Source organism: Prionailurus bengalensis, chromosome B4, assembly GCF_016509475.1.
Source record: "Prionailurus bengalensis isolate Pbe53 chromosome B4, Fcat_Pben_1.1_paternal_pri, whole genome shotgun sequence".
NCBI lineage: Eukaryota > Metazoa > Chordata > Mammalia > Carnivora > Felidae > Prionailurus > Prionailurus bengalensis.
The window spans coordinates 135,912,201-135,931,815 of record NC_057358.1 but is presented as its reverse complement, the minus strand read 5'-3'; the positions used below and the strand labels follow the sequence as shown (position 1 = coordinate 135,931,815).

Below are 19,615 nucleotides of genomic sequence, written 5' to 3'. Positions count from 1 at the left end.
CTGTTGTCCAAGAGGTTATTGCCTATGTATCTTCTGGGAACTTTATGGTTCCAGGTGTCGCATTTAGATCCTTAGTCCACTTGGAGTTTATTTTTGTGTATGGTGTGAGAAAGTGGTCCATGTGGCTATCCAGTTTTCCCAGCACAGTCTTTCCTAGTGAAGAGACTGTTTTTTGCCTATCGAATATTCTTGCCTCCTTTGTCGAAGATTAATTGACCATATAAGCGTGGGTTTATTTCTGGCCTTTCTGTTCCGTGCCACTGATCTGTCTGTTTCTGTGCCAGTTCCGTATTGTTTTTGAGTACTTTAGCTTCGTGTGGTAGATCTTGAAATCTGGGATTATGGTGCCACCGGCCTTGTTCCTCTTGCTTATGATCTTTTAATGATAATCTCCACCCAGACAAGAAGCCTGTGTTTGGTAGCTGTCCCCTGCCCACCAAGAAGAGTGTGCTGCTGTTCCCCCGGGGAGGAGTTAGACATGGGGTAACAGACCAGGAGCACTGAGGAAATCCTCCTTCGTGGAAATCAGTGTAGAGGTCGTCGGAATACAAATGAAATTCATAGGCAATTGATAGATGAGTGTGGTGGGTGTGGTACCTGTCATCTGGTGCCCACGGGAAAGAGCTGTGCGGGGACAATAAAGCCAGCTGTGCTGGCTCCTCGGTGGAATTGGCTTTTTGTTGTTCCGTGGTACCTGGGTCTTGGAGGGCAACCAGAAGGAGAGTGGATAGAGGGATTTGGAGGGAAGGAGACGGAGATTTTGGGACACGATAGGCTGTCAGGTGCCAGACCAGGTGTTTTGTCTCACCTAATCCCCTCCGCAAGCTGAGACAAGACCTGCCGGTCTTCTTACAGCCGAGCACCCCGGCCCCGCTGGGCGTCTGGGGAAGGCTGCTGTGCCTGGTGCCGGTGTGGGGCTTGCCAGGCCTGGCGAGCCTGGGTGTGGGGCCCGAGAGCTTGTCCTCTAGAGTCTGTCAAATGTGTAAAGTCCAGGGTGTGTTTGGACAGTTTCTAACTCAATACAGCATTTAAAAAATGAACGGAAAAAAGCCTATGTGGCCTTTTTCTCAGTGTGAAGTTGAAAAGCGAAGGCTCAGTGGAGGGCCGTCGGGCAGTGACCCTATTGTACAGACTCCTGGTTGCATCACTCAGGGCGCTGGGGGAGTTTTGACCTGAATTTTGCAAGACAGTCTTCAGTTACTCTCCAATTACTGGATAAGCAGAAATAATGAAGTTGCTCATTGATGACAAACATGGCAGACTCTGTCGTTTTCAAACTGTTGTTCTGGAGAACAAGTACAACCTTTTTTTAGCTGTCTTTTTTTTTTTTTTTAAGATTGTTTAAAAAAAATCGCTACTGGTTCTCTCTCTTTGTCTCTCAGTAATTTTGCTGCAGAGCGCTTGGGCAGGAGTATTTCACATAAATTCTTCCGTGGGCTGACCTTCAAGTGCAGGACGTTTGCTCTAGTGCCCACGAGGACATTGGCTGTGCTAACGTGCTTACTTTGTGTTGACTCTGGCCACAAAAGTCTTCTTAAATCCAGTTCTGAATGAATTAAATCCCCATATGCTGTTTATAATTTGAAAACCCAGGTGTGTGCTTTGATTTCTAGAACTGTGTCCTGTTTCAAATACGGGAAGGCACTGTTACGAAGAAGCACATGCAAAGCTATTGAAAAGCACCAGTGAATTTTCAGTCTTTGTGAGGCGATAGGCTCAGCCCTTCCAAGCATGGTCTCCGGGTCACAAAGACCAAGGGCAGAATCCTGCTTCTGCTGCTTCCAGCCCTTTCCCTGTGCAGAGCTCAGCCTCATACTTGCTAGTGCACAGTTCTTTTCTTAAAAATTAAAAACAATGTTTTAAAATATTCATTTGAGAGAGAGAGAGAGAGAGAGCGAGCTCACGCACACATGAGGAAGGGGCAGAGACTGTAGGAGACAGAATCTGAAACAGGCTCTAGGCTCTGAGCTCTCAGCGCCGAGCCCAATACGGTGCTCGAACTCACAAGCCATGAGATCATGACCTGAGCTGAAGTCTGGTCTTTAACCGACTGAGTCACCCAGGTGCCCCCGTTAAAAAATAAAAATTAAAAAAAAATTTTTAAGTAGGCTCCACACCCAGTGTGGGGCTTTGAACTCATGACCCTGGGATTATGAGTCATATGCTCTACCAACTGAGCAAGCCAGGTAACCCCCCCACCACCCAGTGCATTTCTGATAACAGCTCATCTTTTCTCGAGATTTATAAAAAACAATTTTTTGTTTTTATTTTTTACATGTTTATTTATTTTGAGGTGCCTGGGTGGTTCAGTCGGTTGAGCGTCCGACTTTGGCTCAGGTCATGATTTCACAGTTCACAAGTTCGAGCCCCGTGTCGGGCCCTTTGCTGATAGCTCACAGCCTGGAGCCTGCTAAGGATTCTCTCTCTCTCTCTCTCTCTCTCTCTCTCTCTCTCTCTCTTTCTCTGCCCTCTCCCTCGTACTCTGTCATTCTCAATCTCAAAAATAAACATTAGAAAAAAAAAATTTTTTTTTCTAATGTTTATTTTGAGAGAGTGCACGAGTGAGCAGGGGAGGGACAGAGAGACAGGGAGAGAGAATCCCAAGCAAGCTTTGTGCCGTCAGTGCAGAGCCCGACTCAGGGCTTGATCTCACAACCCTGGGATCATGACCTGAGCTGAAATCAAGAGTCAGGTGCTCAACCGACTGAGCCACCCAGGCGCCCCCAAAAAACTTTTTTTAAAAATGAGTTCTCATACAGTGGTATGTAATCCCTCCTCCTTTTATTGTTTTCAGTCCGCGAGCCGGCAGACCCTCAGAGCTTGCCGAGTGAACCCAGAGAGGCTCTGGAGGGGAGAGGCTGGGCGGGAAGGGAGGGCGGGAGCCCGGGCCTGCTCCTCGCGGGCTCTGCTGAGGCTGGAGTGGGGAGACCAGGCAGTGCAGTCTCGTGGTTTTGTGGTCACCTCTGTCAACCCAGTTCATTGCTACAGTCAGATGCTCCCGTGTCCAGTGGTGCACAGCGTCAGTGACCTTGAACGGCCTTCAGCTTCCTTCAGGTCAGCGGGCTCCCTTTCTTTGAGACTCTTTAGCAAACTGTTTTATTTCTTCACGCTTCGTCTTCCCTGGATGAATTTTAGAAGGAAAGCCACATTGCCACCGACTCCTCATAAAGGGTATAATGAACACTTATTAGCCAGTTGAATTTTTTATATTATTTTTTCTGTGATAAGCTTTTTATTTTGGAAAAAATTGAGGTATGCAGAAAAGTTGCAAAGACAATACAGAGAGTTCCCACAGGCTTTTCACCCAGTTTCCCCGAATGTTAACATCTTATGTAACCGCAGCACACTTGGCAAAACCAAGAATTTCACGTTGGTACAGAGTTATTAGCTAAACTACAGACTGTGCTTGGATTTCACTGCTTTTTCCACTGAGATTCTGTCTGTTCCAGCATCCAGTCCAGGACATCACATCGCGTTTATCCTGGTCTCCTTCATCTGTGATGGTTTCTGCCTTTCCCTGTTTTTCACGACCTTGACAGTTTTGAAGAGTGCTGGTTGGATATTTGGGGGGATGTCCCTCACTTTGGGTTTGCCTCATGTTTTTCTTTCACATTATTGGATGGGACTTATGAGTTGTGGGGAAGAATACGGCAGAGGTGAAGCGCCTGCCTGAAACCGTTTCAGGGAGCGCAGTGATGTCAGCATGATTGATCCCTGGTGAGGGTCACCTTGTAGGATGGTATTTTTACTCCTCAGTGTGACACATGGCTTGAGCGGCTCTGGCTCCCCAAAAAGTTGCCATTCCCTTCAGGTGAGGGCCTCTCCTCTGCCGTGTGTCTCTTCCCAGAGTAAGCACCCGTGCTGTGGGCCTGCCGGGTCCCGTGAAAACGCATCTGGGGCCCACGATTCTGGGAGCATTGAACAATTTTCTCAATCACAAGTGAAACAAGGCCAGCCCTCCATTGGTAATTGTTGAAACTAAGGGTCATGATTCTAGTCTTTTTACTTTTTATATGGTTGACGTTTTCTTTTTTTCTTCTTTTTTTTAAAATTTTTTTTTCCCAACGTTTATTTATTTTTGGGACAGAGAGATACAGAGCATGAATGGGCGAGGGGCAGAGAGAGAGGGAGACACAGAATCGGAAACAGGCTCCAGGCTCTGAGCCATCAGCCCAGAGCCCGACGCGGGGCTCGAACTCACGGACCATGAGATCGTGACCTGGCTGAAGTCGGACGCTTAACCGACTGCGCCACCCAGGCGCCCCTCTTTTTTTTTTTTTTTTTTAACATTTATTCATTTTTGAGAGACAGAGTGTGAGTAGAGGAGGGGCAGAGAGAGAGGGAGACACAGATCTGAAGCAGGCTCCAGGCTCCGAGCTGTCAGCACAGAGCCTGACACGGGGCTCGAACTCATGAACCACAAGATCATGACCTGAGCCGAAGTCGGACACTTAACCGACCGAGCCACCCAGGCTCCCCTACGGTTGACGTTTTCTATAAAAGATGAAGAGGAAAACATTTCCAGTCTACAGATACAATGAATCCCACATGGTTTTGAGGGTGTAGGTGTTAGGATGTTGGTTGTTGCCAGAGTCGTTTGGGCTGGTAGGACTCATCTTGAAGGTATTTGGTTCTTCCCCAAGGCCTCCGTGGGAAGACAGGCTTGTGTATAAAGCAGTGTTAAGTGGTACTGCTAATAATTACGTAATGAAAGTATTTCTTAACGTCATAGATGTAGCACAATAATCGGTGTACCATCAGAAATGAATCCTGCAGAAAATGAGGTCGTAGATGAGTTGGAATACGTTTGTGGAACAGACAGAAAATCTTCACTATTGTCACATTAATTTGTTGGAAAGAGCATCTGAATCTAATGAATTTGGACGTGGCCTATTTCTTATATATGCACTGTTTTGAACATTACACATTGTGAATCTGGCGTTTCGATAAATGAAGCAGAGAAATACTGGTACCAGTTAAAGGTCCCAGTCCCCCCCCCCCCCCCCCCCCCCGAGCCTCAAGACACTTTCTAACAGGTAGGGAACTGGAAGTGGATTTGGAAGGGGCACACTGGGTGAATAAGCACGAAGGGCCCCAGGGTCTGGGTCAGCTTGCTCTTCGTGTCCAACTCCTCCCCCCCCCCCCCCATTCACCCGCCAACGCAGTTACAGAGTGAGGAGTCGTAAAAGTGAACACTGTCATGAAGCATCATAAGCATGCTTGGTGCCACATTTTAAGACGATCTTGGCCTTGGAAGTCAATGCTCTGGACTGTTTATAAAATTTCCCCCAGCCCTGGGGCACCTGGGTGGCTCAGTCGGTTGAGCATCCGACTTTGGTTCAGGTCATGATCTCACAGCTCATGAGTTCGAGCCCCACGTCGGGCTCTGTGCTGACGACTCGGAGCCTGGAGCCTGTTTCAGATTCTGTGTCTCCCTCTCTCTCTGCCCCTCCCCTGCTCACACTCTGTCTCTCTCTCTCTCTCTCTCTCTCGCAAAGATAAATAAACATTAAAAATTAAAAAAAAAATAAATTTGCCCCAGCCCTAGTCCAGGTACATAGGTACTGTCACAGGACCATCTTCCCTGTCACGACCTTTATACAGCTTTGCGTGCGTATGTTCGTTGTATGGGTTCGGTGGTCACCCAGCTCTGTGGGGCATGTGTGTTGCCAGAAGCACTGGGATCTTTGTCCCCTCTTAGGGAAGGGGCTGTCTGGCAGCCGACTCCCCTTTCTCAGGGTTCTCACTGGGAGGCGTCACACTGTGAGAGCCTGAGAAGTCTCCCCTGCCTGTGTGTGGATGGCCCTGGGGACGGGGCCTTCACTTGGTTCTGTTCTTCTGGTAACCTCAGATGTGCTTACCCTCCACAATGGCTCCCTCAGACCCGCCTCTGTGTGGAGTTAATTTGGGTGATGCCGAGGTCTTAAAGAAGCGCTCTACTGTGGATGAGATCGTTGGTCTGAGCGTCTTCTGCTTTTGGATGCGGCTGGAGAGCCTCGACCCTTCCTAGGACTTAAGTATGTGTACGGAAATGGTTCATAAGATCTCAGACGGAGTTACGGAGTGAATTGTGGGGAAAGCCCATCCCTTGGCTTTCCCACGTGAAATACTGCACAACCAGTGAGACCAGCTGCAAGGGTGACGCGCCTCCCTCTGGAGGTTCGGTGTCAGGCTTTGGTTGATGGCATCTTTGCTCCAGGGTTTGTCCAGAACGGGGGTTTTATGGAAGCCTTGCAGGCAGGGGTTCGCCCCCTGGGTGTGCCGTGCCCAGAGGCTTCCGAGCGTCGCGGTCCCGAGTGCCCTCTGTGCAGCCGTGGGCCCTCCGCAGGCCTGCCTCGCACTGCCTTGGAGTCACCCGTTTGGGTTTAAACTCTTGTAAGGAACTCCGTTTATTCCTTCATTGTAAAATCATGCACGTACTTTGTAAAATACGAGTACAAATTACTCAAAAGAAGAAAATCACTCTCGGTACCTTGATGTTCAGTTCTCCAGAGCGTTACGTTTACCACACACAAATGTGATTTTTAGAAACAAATGGATCATATGATTTAAGCCGTTTGTAACCTGTCCTTTTTTCTCTTTTTTTTTTAATGTTTACTTATTTATTTTAAGAGCGCGAGAGTGAGAGAGAGGACAAGTGAGGGAGGGGCAGAGAGAGAAGGAGAGAGAGAATCCCAAGCAGGTTCCTCACTGTCAGCACGGAGCCCCATGTAGGGCTCGATCTCATGAACCGTGAGATCATGACCTGGGCTGAGATCAAGAGTTGGACGCTTAACCATCTGAGCCCTTGTAACCTGTCCTCTACTTCAGTCTCACTCAAGGGGGAAATGGGCTCCTCGTCTATACTCTGTCTTGAGCCGGGTCACCGGGCACGGATGTGGGGCAACCACTGCCAGGCTGAACAGTTTGCTCTCTCCTGCGACCCCTGCCAGGGTGCACGCCGTGTGCCCCTGAGACCTGTCCCGGACTCAGCCCTCTCTGCTGCTCAGCCCGGTTGGCTTTTGGGCAGAGCCCCCACACTTTATTTTCCTTCGCAAGACCATCTGAAGCAGCCCCTTCCATATCCATACGTGGTTCCTCGTGGTCACCGTGGGTTTGCCTCCATTCGGATTGCGTCGTTGATTTTCTGACCTGTATTGGTCGCCTGCCCTCTGAATTTCCTGGGGTGCTGCTGCCACCCGAGTCCCTGCGTCTTTGCCTACTATGTTTCCACCCTATCCTAGGAGAGTCCCCTTTGATCCTTCCGCGACTTTGGCTGTGGTCAGCATCATGGGGCTGACCTCAGCGGCCACCATGTAAAAATGCCCTGTGTGTACATTACCTCCCTTCATCTTCCCGAGCCCCGGTGTGGCAACTGAGGCTGTCTTCGTGTCACAGGTGGAGGAGCTTAGAAGCCTGCCAGGGTCCCGCACCTGCTCACCACTCTGCGCCCCTCTCTGTTGCTTGGCCCCACTCAGCTCCACCTTGCCCACGGAGGCCAGCCTGTAATGTCCTCACTTGGCAGGGTCTCATGCCTTGTCGAAGTACAACTGGGAATGTTGTGTTTAAGATTGTTTAGAGTAGGCTTCGATTTTAAGTGGTAAAAGTAGAAGGAAAACATGAGATTTGTCAAACGAGACACACTTTTAAGTTTGTCGTTGGTATTCTATTTATAATCCCATTTCAGACCTGAGAATGGGAGCTTTTAGGGTTAGAGAGCGTGTCTTTTAAATTGAATTTTTAGGGGCACCTGGGGGGCTCCGTTGGTTGAGTGACCAACTCTTGACCAGCTTGCGTCATGATCTCACCGTCTGTGAGTTCAAGCCCCACGTTGGGCTCCGTGCTGACAGTGAGGAGCCTACTTGGGATTCTCCCCACCGCCCCCCCCCCCCGTCCCTCCCCTGCTTGCTCTTTCTCTCTTTCAAGATAAATTAAAATAAACTAAAAAAAAAATAAATAAATTGAATTTCTACAATACTCAACAGTGCCTGCAGGCTTTAGATTCATTCATTAAACTCTAAATGTGTATTTACAGGCCAGGCTGAAGCACAGTGTTCTTGAATAAGGGTTTGGATGCCCCCTATTTCTTGGCACATCGGGATTCTCCATCTTCTCCCTTCTTTCCCATCATCTTCTTTATCGCTGGCACTGGTCTAATTGCAGGAGAAGGTAATGAGAACATTCTGGGATGGTGATTTCACTTATTTACATATTTATACCTCTCCCGGTTTCATGAAGGGTTTGAGTTGGTTGTTTGGGATTATCAAAAGAAAAGGCAAGAACTGAATTCTTCCTTTGCCATCTCCAAAGCAACAATAAAACATGTTTAGTTCTTTAACTTTTTTCAAAGTTTATTTATTTTCAGAGAGAGAGAGAGAGAGAGAGAGAGAGAGAGGAAATGAATGGGTAGGGGAGGGGCAGAGAGAGAGAGAGAAAGAAAGAGAAACCCAAGCAGGCTCAGTGTCCAAAGTTGGACGCTCAACCGACTGAGCCACCCAGGTGCCCCAGAACAGGTTGAGTTCTGATAAGGACCTCAGAGGTCTCCCAGAGCTCTCCCACACCGTCACGGCATGCTTGTGGGACCGAGGACTCCGCTGGCAGAGGGAACCAAGTGTAGAGCTCTGTGCAGTGTCACCACTGTGTGACCATCGGCAAGCCACCTCCCTAGAGCTCTAGTTTTCTCTTCCAAAAGATGGGGACAGGCCTCCCACCTTGCAGGGTTATCAGGAAGTATAGTCATTGTATGTAAACATCATGGCAAATGTGTATAAGATGTCATAAATAGTCCCTAATTTTACCTAATATTTGTAGAATTTCTAAACACCAGTTCATGATGGTATTTTTACTGCCATGGGGCCAAAGTATCAACATTGTAATTATTCTTTACAAAGCTAGAGATATTTAGCTTGAGGCTCTTGATTTATTCTGAAGTTGTATGACCTGCTTTTTAGTGTCAAATGCCTTTTTTATTATTAAAATGCCTTTGAAATGAAATAATGGGAGGTGATTGGTTTTTCTTCTTGTTTTAGTGCCCTTGGTGGACAAAATAACCCTGGTGGGTAAAGTTGGGAGCTTCCGTCTGGTGCCCTCTCCCCTCTTGGGGGAGGAGGGAGCCTCAGCCCCTTCCTTACCTGACTCCACCCATGGCCCAGCTTCCGGAGAGTTTTCCCATCTCCCCCACCCTCCTAGGTGGGGCTCCCTGCTTCCCATCTGTTAGGTAGCACCCGTCACACTGGGTGGTCCCCTGCGTGCTTGTCTCCCTACCCTCCTAAACTCTAAGCTGCGTAAGGAGAAGTGTGGGGAGCGATTTAGCTTGTAGTTCCTGGAGCCTAGCACAGAGAGGGTGCACGCACATACAAGAGGGGGAAAACCGCCAGTAACGCTCGAACACGGCCTGTCTCTAACTTTATTCCTGCAGATACCCAAAACTCACCACAAATCTTGCTCACCACTCCTTTTTGAGTTCAGACCTTCCTTCAGGGATCAGTTTCCATCTTCAGCGTGGTGACCCGGGAGGGCCTGAGGGGGCCCCAGAACCGAGAGTGACATCTTAACCACGCACATGTTGTGTTAGAAGCGCAGGGGTTTCTTCTCGCGATGGCACGTTATCAAATGTGTAAGAAAAGAAATGGACATTTTTCATATCACATTGGTGCTTTGAAGTTTTTCTCAATTGGGCTTTCTGCTTTAATTAGTCTGGCTCATTTTTTTCTTTAGCTTTGGGCAAGTGCCAGGGAAGCAAAGACGCTTATATAAAGAGTTTTAAAGGGTTTTTTGTTTTTTTTTTTTTTTTCCAAAGATAGAACTGGTACTTAGTTCAGCTTGTTCTGGCACCTTCTTCTTTGATCGAGAATGTTAGAAATTTGGCTTGGATTGTTCCTTTTTGTATACATATGTGGGAAAAGCAAAGGCAAAGACGGCTCTATTTATGTCTTATTCCATAGAAATATGAAAGGCTAACAAGTAGGATTTGAACACGGCCACTACTCTCTCCACCAACCAACACCAAATAACCCATCGGACTGCTTTCTAGAACCCATTTAAATTCTAGAATTTCAGATTTACTTATCATCTGAGGAGAAAGAAAAGCTAATAATTGTAACTATCACATTAGATTTTACTTGCTTACCGACTGTCAAACGGCCATCGAAACCTGTCACCGAGAGCTGCCCTTTCTAATCCGCTGACTAGACGTTCTCGCGTTCTTTACTGCAGTGCTAAGGGAGTTCACCTGGTGACGGGGTAGGGCACTCGGGTTCATCGGGATCGTTTGTGCCTGTTAGGGGACCAGCCGTTCTAAGAACTGAGACCCAGTGCAATACACACACGCTGACACCGCCTGGAGCTCAGAGGCACCTTGCCGTGTGGTCCTCGGTGAAAGCAGCTTTGCTGCACTGGCCCTGCAGAGTGGGGACAGTTCCGATGTTCAGGTTCCGCACAGGGCTTTTCTTCTTTTCCTGTCTCTCTTGCCTTCTCCCCCACAGTCCCTCCTCCCTGCCTGCTCCCCTCCCCTTTTCTCCTCATTGAGATATTAATGTCCATACAACCGAATGGAGCCATTCAAGGGCTTTGACTAATGGATACGCCTGTGTAGCCACAGCCCCAAGCAAGACAGAGAACATTTCCATCGCTTCAGAACTTCCCTTGTGCCCTGTGCACTCCGCCCCCACCCGGCCTGGCCCGGCCCGGCCCGGCCCGGCCCGGCCGGCCCCAGCCCCAGCCCCAGGCACACACTGATCCTGACTCGGTGGGTTTGTTTGGCCTGGTTTAGAGCTTTGTGTCTGTGGAGACACACAGCAGGCACCCTTTCGCGCCCGCCCTCTTTTGCTCACCACCAAGTTTCTGTGATTCACCCGTTTGCATCTGTCGGAAGCTCATTCCTTTTAAGTGTCGAGGAGGAGTTTCCTGCCCCTCACGCAGCCGAGTTTCCGCGTCCCGTATGGAGAAGTGTGATAGAGAAATCAGGGCCCCGCGGAAGTGCGTGCCTGGTTGGTCTGTGGATCCCCTTGTCCCAGCTCCCCTCCGCACTGAGGAAGGCTCTTCCTGAGGAAGAGCACAGGAGGCACCTTCTCACCCCGGCCGTCACCAGTTGAGAATCTTGAAGAGTTGGCTTCTCAATATGACTCCGATCTGGTTGGCGCCTGCCTGTGGTAGTGGATACGATCCTGGTTTGCCTTTCCGGAGATGGGGAGATGGGCATTGCTGCCGGTGTGGGGCCTTGTGACCAGAGGGGTCTTCTAGAGCTTCTGCATGACTTCCGCCGTCCCGGCAGGTGCCAAACCACCAGGCTCTGCGTTGAGCGCTCGCTAAGTTCAGGGACACGAGAACGAGAACCGCGGAGCCCAGCTAGCATGGGGCCGCCAGGTACCTCCACCCCTCCCCCCAGCACCTGCCTCTGAGCTGTCTGGCGTTTCCCTGGCCCTGTCCTGGCTCATCTGGGAGCTCTGTTTAGTCCAGGAGGGAAGACTGAAGCACAGAACTGCAGTCTGCACTGTTTTATTAACGTCCTGATTACTGTGTGTCCATAACCTCTTTAAGGGTCACCTTGCAAGAGGCAGTAGTTGCTTAGGGCTGGGGAAGGGGCGGGGAAGACGGGAGGGAGAAGGAGGTGGCAGCTAAAGTGCACGGGGTTGCTTTTTGAGGTGGTAACAATGTCCTGAAATTGGGACGTTGGTTGCCCAACTCTCTACATTCACTAAAGACCATTGAATTAGATATACTGTAAATTGCGAATGGCTGGATTGTATGGTATGTGAATTACATCTCAGTAAAGCTGTTTTGGAAGAAGTGTGGCATTAGAGCAAGGGCAGACCGGTAGCAGAATGGGGGGAAAAAATCACATAGTGGAAGTCCCGTTCTCGCCCCCATGTGACATGACCTGTTGACACATGTCCTCCTGTCCCTCACGAGGCTGGCTCCGTGGGAGGCCTGAGCCCGGTGGAGAGACCGTGGGCTTTGAAAGTATCCGGTAGACCTGACTCTGAATCCTACTCTGCCATTATTTGCTGGGTGGTGCTGGGCAGGTTGCCTAACTTCTCTGGTGGTTTCCCTTCTGTAAAACGGGGCTAGCGGTACCTATCTTACGGAGTCTTTTAGAAGAGCTCGGTAAAGGCAGCCGTTTCCGCCCCGCGCCGATCATATAACAAAGGTGTCAGAGAGAGGAGGCAGCCTGCCTGGTGTCGTCCTGACGTCTGGGGCTTACGCTGGGCTGGTGAACTGCAGGGGCAGGACTCAGCCATTGGCTGAGGACGGAGGTCATGGAGGCTCTGGTAGCGTTCAGCTGACTTGCTGGCCTGGGTCCCTGAATTTCTTTTCCTGCCTATCTACGTGGTTTGAGTAGGCCGACGACAAGCTCTTGGAGAACCCTCTCCTGTCCCTTTCTTCGTGGCGCCCTCCCCGACCCCGCTTCCCACCCTGGGTCGCTGCCGCCCTGGCAGTGTTCCCTCCGCCCCTGGTGCACGTTGGTTCTCGCAGTCATCAGCCCGTGCCGTGTTGATTTATTTACACGTGTGTCCTGCCCCGACACTGAGGAGTCCCGGGCAGGGACCTTGACTTTCACAACCATGGGGCCCCCGAGGCCTTAAGCACTGTGCCTGCCACTAATGTTTGTTGAATGAATGCCCAATGGTTTCAAGTCCGGTGACAGAAACCAGATTGGAACTGGAAATACCAGTTTAGGCACCAGGTGCCAGAGGTTAGCAGGTGGGTTTCCCTGGAGCAGTGTTTCTGTCCCAGGACTGCCTTAGGGCGGGAGAGCTGCCTGAGACAGTCTTGTCCTCTGCCAGAGGGGTAGGACAGCTTGTCTCTCCCTGGGAACTGGGAACGCACTGGTGAGGTGTGGCTGAGGTTGTGGGGAGCGGGGAAGAACGCCCCAGCCACGCTGGAAGGAAAGCGGGGCTCGTTACTTCATAGTCCCACTGCCATCTGCATTTTTCTTTTAAGTTTATTTATTTTGAGAGAGAGAGAAAGAGAAAAAGCACAAGCGGGGGAGGGGCAGAGAGAGAGGGAGAGAGAGGATCCCAAGCAGGCTCTGCGTCGTCAGCCCAGAGCCTGACGTGGGGCTCAAACCTACAAACCGTGAGACCAGGACCTGAGCCGAAATGAAGAGTCGGAGGCTTAGCCGACTGAGCCACTCAGGCACCCCTGCTCTCTGCATTCTTAATTCACTTCAGATCAGATTTTTATTACACAGCAGCTGTATCCGAGATTCAGTTCTGGTTTATCGAGGGAGGCCACAGTGGTGAGGCAGCGGGGTGGGGGGAGTGGTTAACAGCTGGATTCAGGAAGCTGATTCAGATCTTAGCTACCCCCATGTGCCAGCTTTGGGACACAGGGCAGGTAATAGAATATTTCTGGACCTCAGTTATCTCATCTGGGAAATGGGAGAGGCAACAGTGCCCTGATGGGATTATTTTCATGATTAACCATAAAGTAAGCATTGTATAAATGTTCACCAAGCAGCTTGTGTTTGTTGGATTACAAAAAAAGTAAAGAGAATGAGGGTCTTAGAAAAACAAAATGAATAAATCTATCTTGCCACGATTGTCCTCCCCCGTAACCAAGAGTCCTAAGTGGGCCTCTGGGGCGGGGTTTTCTGTCATGCCAACCGATGAAGAGGAAAGGTAGATGATCATCTGGCTCTACCAGAACTCAGGTGTTTATTCTTTCTTAGTGGAAGAAAATACCCCCAGAAAAGAAGGACTTTTGTGACCATACTTTGTGCTGCTTAAATTTAGTTAAAACGCTTTGGAAGGTAAATGCCAGGCCGTTAGTTGTAGAAAGCCTGTCTGCGTGTCGTGGTCAGGTACACCGAAGTAGTCTCTAGAAACATTATTTAGCCTTCTCCAGCCTTAGTGTCCATCACTGGACAAAATGACCTTGAGGGCCATTAACCGCCCCCAGCAGTTCCCGGGATGAAATAGGCACCTCCCTGCAGGCCAGAGGACGCCGGAGGCCCGGTGCGGCTGGCCTAGAGCTCCAGCGTGTGTCCCTCTGTAAGGGTGCGGGGGAACCGAGCGGACTGTGGGGTACAGCGAAGTCTGCGTTGGGCTGACTTCTGTGGGGATTTTCTTTCGGGGGCCAGAGGGTGACATGATAATTTTCCAAGTAGTGTGAATTATTATCACATGTCAAGTAATTGAGCCTTGCGTCGGCATGGTCATTGCTTTATTGGTGTTTTTCCACTAAGGCATTTCTATAAAAACTCTTTTTTTTAACATTTTATCTATTTTTGAGACAGGGAGAGACAGAGCATGAACAGGGGAGGGTCAGAGAGAGGGAGACACAGAATCTGAAACAGGCTCCAGGCTCTGAGCTGTCAGCACAGAGCCCAATGTGGGGCAGAACTCACAAACCGAGAGATCATGACCTGAGCTGAAGTCGGACGCTTAACCGACTGAGCCACCCAGGCGCCCCTCCACTAAGGCATTTCTAAACACAAGATTCTGGAAAGATATTCTTAACCTGTTCTCTTTCATGTTGTAAGGTCAGACTAGAGGCCCATGTTGCAAGGAGGGAAGGATCCAGTTCTGGCCACCGCCACTTAAACGTAGCATCTGGCTTGCCATAGGGGTTGGGGGAGGGGTGCACATTGTATCTTCTGGGAGGGTACTTTGGGGAAACTGAGATCTTAAAACATTTGTTTCTTGTGTTTTTACACATTAGTTTCAACATCTGTTCTTTTTTGTAGTGTTTGTATTTTTTAGTATTGTTGCATACGTTTTAAAAACGAGACACAATACATACATACAAGTGCACATATTACACGTTTGCATACCAGTGAGTTTTCACAAACGGAGCGCACAAACAGCTCAGGAAACAGAGCCCTGCTCAGGAGTGCTCGTGGCAACCCTTCCCTGCTTAGTCCCTTCCCGTTCTGCCCTGGCTTCAAGCAGCGTAGAGTGTTTGTGTCGGCTCTTTACTTTAACTCAGGGGAACTATGCAGTATGTATTCTCATCGGCACGTATATTTAAAAATGAGTTAGGACCCCTGCCCCTTCCCCTAAAGTTACGTTATTCTTTTTCCTTCACTTTTAATTCTTTGTAAAGCTCCAGGAGGAAGGGTGTTTTCTGCGTTTAGTTTTTATTCTGGCGACTCCCACTCGCGCGTTTGAGGGCCTCCGGAGGCCGCCTGTGCTGCTGAGAGGCCGGGGTCTCCAGCTGTTGAGCCGCTTTCACCTCGCTGTATGGAGTCCCAAAGAGAAGTTGAGTTTTACGTGTAGGGACCATGTAAGATTATCCCCTGCAAGTAAGTCCCTGTCCCATGATCTCCCGTGACTCCTGGCCCCTTAGCTCCAGCGCAGGTCTCTGTTCCTACCTGGAGGGATCCCAACTGCAACAGATTCTAAGGCTGTCGTGTGCAGTGTCAGTCAGTCGATGGACAGGTTGATTTGGGGAGGGTCCTATGCCTTTTGTCCCCAGATCTCCTCTGTCTGACTTTCTCTCGAGTACTGAGATTTCTGTTGGGCCGCTTTCTGAAAAGAAAGCGCTTCTGTGAGGGTCCCAGCGGGCCCGGAGCGGAGGTCTGCGGACCTGGTGCCTGGAGGGTGCCTGCAGCATGGAGGCCCGACCGTATCTCGCTGCCAGGAGTCGGCAGCCAACAGGAAATGATGAAATGCGCTGGGAGAATTCGGCGGGGAGCTGGAGGTCAGACACACCAGCAGGGCCGGGAGGAGGCAGGTACGGAGGGAGGCTGAGCTGCAGAGGGAGGCAGTCGAAGCTGGCGTTTGACAGAAAAACGTGAGTGTGCCATCTGAGGCGTGTATTTCCTTGAGGGGAGACCTTTGTAAGAGCAGAGTTGTCATTGATTTTTTTTTTTCCCCCCTGGGTGCTTGGGTTTAACAGAAATCTCACCTTTTAAACACACCTCGTCTTAGAGCTTCTCGATGGAAACGTTCACCCGGTTCAATAGGAACCGAACTAGCGTGGAGTGTTCTCTCCAAGATGCTTTGCGAAAATGTCGGAGTAAATGTTTGATTTCTTGCTTGGTGAATAGATTTTTGGCCGAGACAAATGAAAGGTCGGGCTTTATCATCTTGACTCTGGTTTTAGAGCACACATGCATGCTTCATTCCCAAATAGGTGGAATAAATGGGAAACTTGGGCCTGGCGTAGACCAGCTTACACACTCCCAGCTGTATTTTTTCTCTTACCGGGGAGCTAAATGAGTTCCTTGAGTTAACTGCTGACAGGGGTTGGTTCCTTCTCCTGCCGTCGGGCACATTCTGTCTTTGCATGCTGCCGTTTCTTTTCTTCGCAGCCAAATCTAATCTGCAGACATGAAAATGGGACTTGTGAGAAGAGGCGACCAAATTCGCTTCTCCGGACACTAATTGTTTCACGGCCGCCTGCCCCAGACTCCCACAATTAGCCTGTGGCTCGCTCCAAGGGCCCCCCGCCCTCCTCCTCGGTCAGTTTTTTCTTATTCCTCCCCGCAGCCGGACCCTGTGCGCTCGGCCCCTTCTGACTGCTGTCACTAGCCCCTGTGTTTTTATTTTTAGTGGATAGCGGAGGGCAAAAAGCTCCATTGTTTCCATAACCAAGCAGCCTCATGTGCGTATTGCGTTGTTTCCTATCTTGGAAGTCGTGTTCTGGAATTAAAAAATTGTGGCTTCCTCCTTATTGTGTATGCAGGACTCAAAGTGCTTCTGGTTAGAAGGGCTTTTAAGCTCCCGGCGCTTGAGTGATCGATCGCAAAGTGAATATACTTTTTGGATTACCTGTCGCCGTGAACATTTGAAAGGCAGCGTCTGGGTCCTTTCTGTTCTCCAGAAAGTGCCCTGCTGGCTCAGCCTGTGCCACACAGAGAAGCATATTTTCTTGTTAGGCTGTCACCTTGTACGATTTGCGTATTTCAGACACTTTCGGGTTATGCTTTCCTTTTTTTTTTTTTTTTAAATATTTTTATTTATTTTTGAGACAGAGAGAGAGACAGAGCATGAGCGGGGGAGGAGCAGAGAGAGAGGGAGGCACAGAGTCAGAAGCAGGCTCCAGGCTCCGAGCTGTCAGCACAGAACCTGATGTGGGGCTCGAACCCACAAATTGCAAGATCATGACCTGAGCTGGAGTCGGACGCTTAACCGACTGCGCCACCCAGGCGCCCCAGTGTGCTTTCCTGTTTTTAGAAATCTCCCAAATATAGGGACGCCTGGGTGGCGCAGTCGGTTAAGCGTCCGACTTCAGCCAGGTCACGATCTCGCGGTCCGTGAGTTCGAGCCCCGCGTCGGGCTCTGCGCTGATGGCTCAGAGCCTGGAGCCTGTTTCCGATTCTGTGTCTCCCTCTCTCTCTGCCCCTCCCCCGTTCATGCTCTGTCTCTCTCTGTCCCAAAAATAAATAAACGTTGAAAAAAAAAATTTTTTTTAAAAAAGAAATCTCCCAAATATATACTATTTCCCTCAGACCTTAATGAGGTCCACAGGTTTTGCCCTTGCTGTTGTAATTCTGGGTAGCTCCTCAAACTCTTTTCCTTCTTCACACTAAGATATCTTACTGAATTCTAGATGAACTTTAAATGCTGTGTTTATGGAAAGTAACAGAGAGGTGTCATAACTTCAGACTGAAACATGTCTTGCAGGTCTGAGATTGATGCCCGTAATAAAAATAAGCCTCCCCCCCCCCCCTTTTATACATCATTAGTCCTCTGTTTCGTCCTGCCACATAATTCTGCTATTCATTTGGTGGCATAAAGAGATGGGAACATGATATTTAGGGTTGCAGTGGCTCTTGCGGGCAGTATAGTCAGGCCCTTCTTTTTTTTTTTTTTTTTTAAAGCAAAGGAATGAAGCCAGAGGCAATGCGACACGCCTTGTTGACTTGGCCAAGGTCACACAGCTTGTTGTTGGTAGCTTGTGGGCCACTGGCCTCTCTTCTCCCTGCTTTCTCCACACATTATCTCACGATTAATAGGACTTGGTCAAGAATGGCTTTTCTCTTCTGATGAGGCCGTTTTCATTTGTCTCATTTTCAAGTATTCAGCTTTTTTGCAGCAATTTCCCAAAGCCAGCACCACCTGGTACAGGTCTACAGTGAATTACCTGAAGCCCAAAGTGAGCTGACATTTCTGTCTCTGAGAGAGATTTCTTCTTAAAACTAGAGTTCTCTGTGGTATAAAGTTCTTGCTTCACCCCTAAACCAGGCCTGTTATAAGTGTTATAAGTATACCTCATTATATGATCACCTGCTAGCTGAGAAATCCAAACTTCTAAAAGTTTATTTATTTATTTTGAGAGAGGGAGGGAGGGAGGGGCAGGGAGAGGGAGAGAGAATCCCAAGCAGGCTCCCCGCTGTCAGCGCGAGCCTGATGCAGGGCTCGAACTCAGGAACTGTGAGATCATGACCTGAGCTGAAACCAAGAGTCAGACCCCTCCAACGACTGAGCCACCCAGGTGCCCCCAGGGATCCAAACTTAATAAGTTCACAAGAATACAAGAAACAGACAAAAGTACTTGGTTCTTTGAAAGAGGATTCTTGAGGATGTGGGAGAAAAAAAACAAAAAACAAACCTCAAGCCTGGGGACATCTTGGTCCCTCTGAGGGAGTTACCGATGGGGCTAAGTCTGGACAGCCTAGGTTTTGGAATGTGGCAAACTTTAAAACAAAAGGTTATCATGTTAAAAAAAAAAAAGGGTAACGGTTTAATATATAACAGTGGAATTCACTCACAACTTTCCAGAATCAGTTAAAACAGTCTCTCCTAAAAATGGAATTTGAATCCTGAAATTCAGGTATGCAAATTACATGCAAATAGAGACCTACCGAGAGCAGTAGGTAACTAACTGTTCTTAGACCCTGATATGCTCCCACTGTCCAAAGCCACCTCCAATCCCTTGTAGAGGCTCACAGAATAGTACTTATCTGTATTTTTTGAAGTATTTAAAAGTATATGCCTTCAAGAGTTTCTGAAACAAATATGCTGCAGGGAAATAGGCATTTTCTTCTTTTTTTCTTTTTTATTAAAAAAATTTTTAAAAATGTTTATGTATTTTTAGAGAGAGAGAGAGAGAGCAGGGGAGGAGCAGAGAGACAAGGAGACAGAATCCCAAGCAGGCTCCACACCAGCAGCATGGAGCCTGACGTGGGGCTCGAACCCACGAACCTTGAGATCGTGATCTGAGCCGAAATCAAGAGTCAGACGCTTCACCCCCTGAGCCTCCCAGGTGCCCCCAGAAACAGGCATTTTATAAATACTTTACTCGTATTTGGAATTGTGGTCAGTAACTTTATGCCTATTTTAATTTATAACCCTAAGAGTGAGTAGGACACGTGAGCAGCGTTTTTACGCGGAGGTTCGGCGCTGTGTTTCCCTCCTGTTCTGGCAGGCGCTTTTGTCATTATCCTTGAGAAGCTGCTGCTTTCAGTGGCAGAGCCAGGTGACCTCACCCAGGGGTTAAAGAAAGGGTGAGCAGGGAGTGGCTTGGTTCACTTCTCCCATAATTTAGTTCCCTTGGCTCCCCAGTTAGCATTTTACCTTTACTGTCATATTTTCGGTACATTGGTTTCCTTTTCTTCATATGTAATTGGCCTTCTTAATATATATGTGTGTATATTTGTAACTGTGTGTGTAAATACATGTATCTATAAATGTATAATTTACATACCATTGCCCTAGTCAGTAGGTAACTGGCATTCCTCCTTGCT

The 19,615-nt window shown here is 48.9% G+C and overlaps 1 protein-coding gene across 4 annotated transcripts in view; it reads left to right on the top strand.

Moving 5' to 3' along the window:
• The window catches only part of PACSIN2 (protein kinase C and casein kinase substrate in neurons 2), a 134,613-nt gene that overhangs the window by 34,072 nt on the left and 80,926 nt on the right, over positions 1-19,615 (top strand). Inside the window, exon 1 of one of the 4 annotated variants that reach the window (XM_043562810.1) lies at positions 15,592-15,717. The exons of 2 other annotated variants lie outside the window; for them this stretch is intronic. The gene's annotated coding sequence lies outside the window, so the exon portion shown is untranslated. Of the gene's footprint in view, positions 1-15,591; positions 15,718-19,615 lie in introns of those variants that run through there. One more of the 4 variants, XM_043562809.1, reaches the window with a different exon arrangement.